Here is a 6,893-nt window from a genome sequence, read left to right as displayed (position 1 = left end):
GAACTCAAAACATACTTAAGAACAAGCATTCCTTCCCCCACACTTATTTTCTTGCATAATGTAACTCAAAAGGAATTCATTTAAGTTATGCTCACTATCATTTAAGAACAAGGGTGTGGATTGTCCTAAACTAGGCTAGGTGAGGATAATGTGGGTTGACAAAGAAATAAAGGCTAAACAAAGCTCAACGGGGGTAAAACTTACAACATATACGAAATATGGGAAGTAAGGCTATTTGGCTATGGTGGCAACTACACAACTTCATCTTGATATATGTTATGCAAATCAATAACATGCTTTGAATGAAATGGGCATGAGTTCTAGCATTTGGAACTATATGATGAAACGCCTTCTAAGTAGTAACCAAGCAAAGAATAATGAGATCATGCAACGACTTTAGAAAACAAGAAATCACAGATTATACTCTCCAAAGAACGTTATAGGCTCAAGTCTTTCAGGGTTGTAGCGTTTGTTTGAGTTCCTTCCTTCAAGCATGTTACATAACTAATTTTTTCTTTTATGATTGCATGTGAAGTCATACATTATAACCATAACCAAGCATATACCAAGAGTAAATCAAACTTTTCTCTATGTTTATAACTCTTTTTAACAGTCATGCAATTAGAAACCAAATCCTTATCATTGTGTTGGAAGGTGACCTACGACACAAAAACGACTCAAAACACTCTTTTTAGGCTTTTTAAAACATGTTTTTCAAATTTTTATGTGATTTTCGGAGTTATAAAAACAAAACATACTAAAACACTTTAAAACAACTTAAAAGCATCTTAAAACAGCAAGGAACAACATTTGAAGTTATGGGTGATAAAATCCCACGAATTTGCATAAATATACTTAGTTACCCCCCCCCCCCCACACTTAAATCAAACATTGTCCTCAATGTTTTAAGCATAGATTCACACAAAACATAAGTAAACACACAAAAACAACTAAACATACTCAACATACTAAACATGGCAGAATGTAATTAACAAAGAGAAGAGTTTAGAGACGCAAATCTGGTTATAGAGTGTAAGTTCCATCTTCTCCTTGGTAATTGCATTGAGGCTTGGATCTTTGTGATTCCACAGGCTTACTCTTGAACTGCGCTGCTCCCATCGTTGATTTTCCTTTGTGCTACTCTTGAACTTGGCAGCAGGCTTCCTTTGGTCTCCCCCGAAGGTCTGAGCTTCCTCCTTTTATCTGTTTCTTTGTTCAATCTCTCCAATTCGTATTGAAGAGGGTTAGAGGATAGCTCAGCATCTGCAGTTGCAGCTTGTCTCCACATGCTTCAATGTATCATTTTCACTTGCCTTACTTGCTCCCCTTTGCAGAAGTGGTCCCTTCTCTGGTAGTGTATCAACCGTTGAAGATGACTACTCGAGAGCAACGCTAGGTAAGCAATCAGGGAAGGGATTCCAGGCAGTTGGTTCCAGATCGAAAGACTGACTCCAAGTGCCGGCTGATTGCTTCTTTCACTTTGCCATGCGAGTAAGAACAAGGACAAAGAAAAGGACAGGGAAAGAGCATGATATGAGATACTTTTGCTTTTGACCTTGATGATATGAGATACCTTTGCTTTTGAAGAAGCGGTGAATGAATCAGCACATGTATTTGTGGTGCTGTTTCCTCCTGGGTCATCTGTACTCCAGGCATCTGGTATCATCTTTGGGGAAGAAGAAAGAATGGAGTATTTCGAAAGGCTTTGCTGGGAGTGTGCCCTCAGAGGTGAGAAAGAGTTGGGCATTTTCTTCAGTTCTGTCTTGCCAAAAAAAAAAAATGAAGGTCGACATATATAGGGAATTCAATAGCAAGTGGTGGTACTGTTCTTTTACCGTTGTCGACAAACGTTTTGATCCCGCAAATCCGGCTTTTTGAAATAGTGACGACTCTTCGATCTTTGAATGCGCCTCTTCGATTTCTGAGCAGTCGCCCCTTCGATTTCTGAGCAGTCGCCCTTCGCTTTCTGAATGACACGTAGTAGTGCGGATGCGGCTCTGTCTGAGATCTTTTGACAAGTGGCACGCGTTTTCTGCAAAGCCGGGAGCTTTCGACAAATATGCACATGCTTTCTGGAAAGCCGGGAGCTTTCGGCTTTGTCTCCCACGTTTGTAGGCTAAAGTGTGCAGCTGATTTCTCGCCTTCCACGCGTCTTCTGAAAAGCTGGGATTGCGTCTGACGAGCTGGCGATCTTTACGCCGGAAATTCCGGTTTTGAAGAGTGGTGTCTCTTCATTCTGAATCGGTGAACGCCTCTCCTTTAATAGAGGTGATCGATCACCTCTAGCATGCACACTTGAAAATTGCCCAGAAATCGTCTCCGGCCCGTCGAGATTTCACTCCATCCAACCCTTCTCTTCTAACTTCGTGAACAATGGCTAGCTCATCCAACCCATCGAACCTTTGCTTAGATTTGAGTCTAAGCAGTGATCCGGTCGCGCCTCGTCAGGGTAAGGTATGGTGCCCGTCTTTCTTATCTTCCCATGGTCGTCTTACAGATGAGGACTCTGTGATGACGGATCCCACAACGGCTACGATAGTGGCTCGGAACCTCCTTACTCCCAAAGACAGTCAGCTGCTTTCAGGACGGTCCGATGAGTTGGCCGTTCAAGAATCCCTGGCTCTGAGTGTTCAGTGCGCTGGCTCTGTGTCCAACATGGGCCAACGCCTTCTTGCTCGCTCCCGTCAGGTTGAATCCTTGATGGCGGAGGTGAAGAGTCTTAAGCAGGAGATCAAACAACTTAAGTACGAGAACCGAAGTTTACACGTGCTTGCCAACAATTATTCGACAAGCATGAAGAGGAAACTTGATGAGCTTGATGACCGTCAAAGGCTTGCAGCTTTCTTCCAGAGGCACCTCTTTCCTGGGTCATCCAGCGCTCCACCAAGGTTCAGGGCTTTGAATGATCTATCTTCGGTGTCTCCGGCTCCGATGCCTTCCGCTCCGATGCCTCTTGCTCCAATGTCTTCTGCTCCGAGACCTCCTGTTCCGATGCCTTCTGCTCCGAGAGTGTTGCCACGTAGTGGGGCCTCACGTACACAACCTTTGTGAAGACTCCATCTTTCTGCCATGTTTAGATACAATTGTAATTTATCGAAAAAAAATCAATGAACAAGCTTTGTTTTATTTACTGTATTGGGTTGCCTCCCAAGTAGCGCTTTCTTTTACGTCTTGCAGCCGGACGAAACCTTCTTAGGCTCATTTAGGACCCATGACATGGAATTTATCTCTGAATGGGGGGTGATACTTGAGATGATCCGGTAATGGTTCAAATTCTAAAGTGGGTGCCTGGATCATTAACAACATATTAGTATAAAAGAAAATTGAAATTCGGGGAGGCGGCTTACCTGTGTGCTCTGACATAAACTCAAGAATAAACACCACTCCCTTTAAAGTTTCAGGGATATTGGACTTGGCCAGATTGCATGTGAGAATTGGTCCTTGTCTAATGTCCTCTTTGATGCCTTCTACATCTTCTCCAGCCACTACCTTCTCTTGAATCATTCTTCTTGGTGTACAAAGTCCTTTGAAGAATTCAACACCATCTAAAACTTGCTGTGTTGCACCAAGAATTGGAATAACATTTTGAACCTTTGGGAAGGCTTCCACGATGTCCTTTTTACTCTCTTCTTGGTTGGGAATCAAAAACCTGCTAGGAAAAGGGACATTGGGTGGAATAACATCAGAATAACATGGAATTGGGACGTCCTTACTTGTGGTGGGTGGTTTAGAGGGCTTAGGGGGCTGCAGCAAGGGTTGTTCTTCCCTTGCCGTGTGCATGTCTTCTTCCTCCTCCTCAGTTAGCAGCTTCTCATCCACTTCTTGCTCTTGAATTTGTTTCATGAACTCCATAATTTGCCCAATTTGCTCCTCCATATCCATCATCTGCTTCTCGTTATTTGCTATCCGGTTGTTTTGATTTTGCAACCCCTGCGAAATAGAGGTTAGTAATTGCATAGCTTGATCACTTTCCAAGGACGTACTTGAATGAGATGATGCCGAAGGTTGTTGGGCAGCTTGTTGTGGCTCCCTCCATTTGAAGTTTGGATGGTCCCTCCATCCGGCATTGTAAGTGTTCGAGTATGGGTTGTTTTGATTTTGTCCTTGGAAACCAATTGCATTGGCAGATTCCCACCCACCATTCTCGATTAGTTGAGGGCACTTGTCGGATGGATGCCCTTGAATTGAGCACACGCCACAAACTTGGTGTTCTTGTGCTTTTGGACCAATCACAACCTGAGAAACAAGAGAAGTAAGATTAGCAAGTTGTGATTGAATTTTAGAAATAGCACTCACCTCATTTACACTTTGTTGCCGTGGGGCTTCCCTTTGTTGAGCCTTCTCGACTTGGTTTTGTGAGCCCTGCACCAAACAAAGTAATTCATTAAGCTTTTGATTATAATCTATTGACGAACTTGAGTTTGGTTGGGCATATTGAATATGAGGTTGTGGTGGATGCATAGGTGTCGTATAGAACTCCTCATAAGGCCGCCAATATCCTTCTTGTTGAATATGTTGAGGTTCCCACCATATAGAGTTTGAATGATCACTCCAATCCGAATTGTAAGTATTGGAAAACACGTCGTTCCTTGATTGATTATGATCAAATGTACCAACTCTTTGCATTTGGTACTCTTCCATAAGCTGTGACAAAAGAGAAGCACTATCAAGTGCCATGTCTTGGTCTAAAATAAAACTAAAAATATATACACACAAACGAAAATAAAACAATCCAAGAGATTAGCAAAGTTGCTAATCCCCGGCAACGGCGCCAAAATTTGATGCGAGATTTATACGCACACAAATTAAACCCTCTTTTTGTCAATTGTAGTATAAGTATAAGTAGGGATCGTTCTGGACCGGGGATTAGGAGGGATTGTTAATCTCTTGGAAACTGACTCAAAAACGTAAAAACAATATAAAACACTAAACTAGACTCAAAGAATGTGAAACTAAACTTTAAAACACTAAGACAAAACCAAAAACTCAAAACATTTTAAAACATAAACTAAACAGATTCTAAGCACTAAGAACAAGAAAGTAAAAAGGGGGGTTTTGTTTTGATGAAAATTGTAATAACAAAACAAGTTAATAAACTAGGAAGAATTATAAAACGAAGGGATAGAATGGATGGAATGGCTAGCTAAGGGGTTCATCTCCATACATGTTATACTTGCATATAAAACGATTTCCAATTGCTTTTCAATAAATCATGAATTCTCAACGCCCCGGGTTAATTAGGTCCGCTTAAATTAACCGTCAAGTTTTCCTTAAGTTAATGAATTGGATGATTGCATACGACAACCCAAAGCATTCCTCACAAGTTCCCTACATGAATTGCATAATAGAGATACAAGCAAGAATCATTAAGCATCATGAAAACTATAAGTGTTGACGAGGCATTCGTTACTATGATTGCATGAAACTTATGCCAAGAATATGTTTAACGCGATTGTTTATAAGCAACCTCCACTACTTGTGAATATAAGTTCATAACTATTATGTGAAACTCACTTATATTCTCGCGTCAAATTCATGCATGAAAATTAAGCGTCGACTCTCAATAAACATACATAAATAGGTTATCAATCAAATAGTTAAACAAATTGAATTCACAACTTATGAAACGTAATTAGAAGTACTCAAATCATATTGCAAGCATAAACATATATTTCGAATCACCCCCTAGCCAAGGGGGGTTTATTTCCTCATACGTACAAAACAAAGAGAATTGAAATTAAACATTGAAATCAAAGAAACGCCTAAACATTCCAACAACTCAATCTTGAATTGTATGAACGTTTAGGCCCTCTTATCTTCCTCTTTATTGTAGCATAAGGTCTAGGGATAGTTGGTTGGGGGGGATGGAAGTGTTGGGAAATTATGGAAATGGATGAGAAGTGGTGGAAATGGAAGATGGTTTTTGGATGCTAAGGGAGAAAGGAATGTGTTTGTGGAGTGTTGTTGTGTTGTGAATGAGATGATTCTTGAATGAATGAATGCAAGGGTATTTATAGGAGGAGTGGAGATGTATATGGCTATTTGTTTAAGGTGTTTGTGGTTGCAATGATGAAGAATTGCATGTGGAAATAAAAGGGAAAATGTGGTGAAATGATGAAGTAGGAAGGTGGAAATGCATGTGAGATGTTGGAAAGGAAATGGGAATATGAGTAGGCCATGGCATGGGAGTTGTTTTGTTTGTGTAAATGTGCCATGGTTGCAATGATGAAGAATAAAGGGTGCATGTGGGGTGGAATTGAATGAATGCAAAGTGAATGAATAATGAAATGAGTTAAAGAGGGAGAATGTGGTGAAATGATGAAGTAGGAAGGTGGAAATGCATGTGACTTGTTTGTGGAATAAAGAATGAATGGTGGAATGATGAAGAGTTGCATAAAGAATGCATGTAGGGTTAGCTAGGTTGGCTTTGTTTGGGTGCATGTGTGTTAATGGTGGTTTTGCATGTGAATTGATGGATTGTTTTTGATGGAATGGATGGTTCTTTGCATGGCTTTTGAAGTGATTGTGGGCTTTGGAATTGGAAGGAAATGCATGGCCTTGGGGTTGGTTTAAGAGAGAATGGGCTAGGCCCTTTGTTTTATGTCCAAAATGAATACAAGGCCTTTAAATTCGTCCAACACTTTGGCTCCAATCATATGCTATCCATTCCAAGCCCAATTTTGCTCCAAAATGCTCCAAAATGCATCTTTTTGCTTCCTTAGCCATATGAACCTAAAAACACACGAAAATGGCTTAAACTACTAAAACAACTATGAAATAACAACATAGATGCACGAAAACAAGCTAAGTAAGTCGCCTAAATATGCTCCTATCAGCAATATTTTGAAGATGAAAGCCTTCCCATTCTCTCTTTTGGAAAAGGCTAAAGATTG

Source organism: the organism of the source record quoted next, unplaced genomic scaffold (genome assembly GCF_019419815.1).
Source record: "Pyrus x bretschneideri cultivar Hongxiangsu unplaced genomic scaffold, Pyrus_bretschneideri_v1 Contig79, whole genome shotgun sequence".
In the NCBI taxonomy this organism is placed as follows: domain Eukaryota; kingdom Viridiplantae; phylum Streptophyta; class Magnoliopsida; order Rosales; family Rosaceae; genus Pyrus; species Pyrus x bretschneideri.
Note: the sequence above shows the minus strand (reverse complement) of the source record.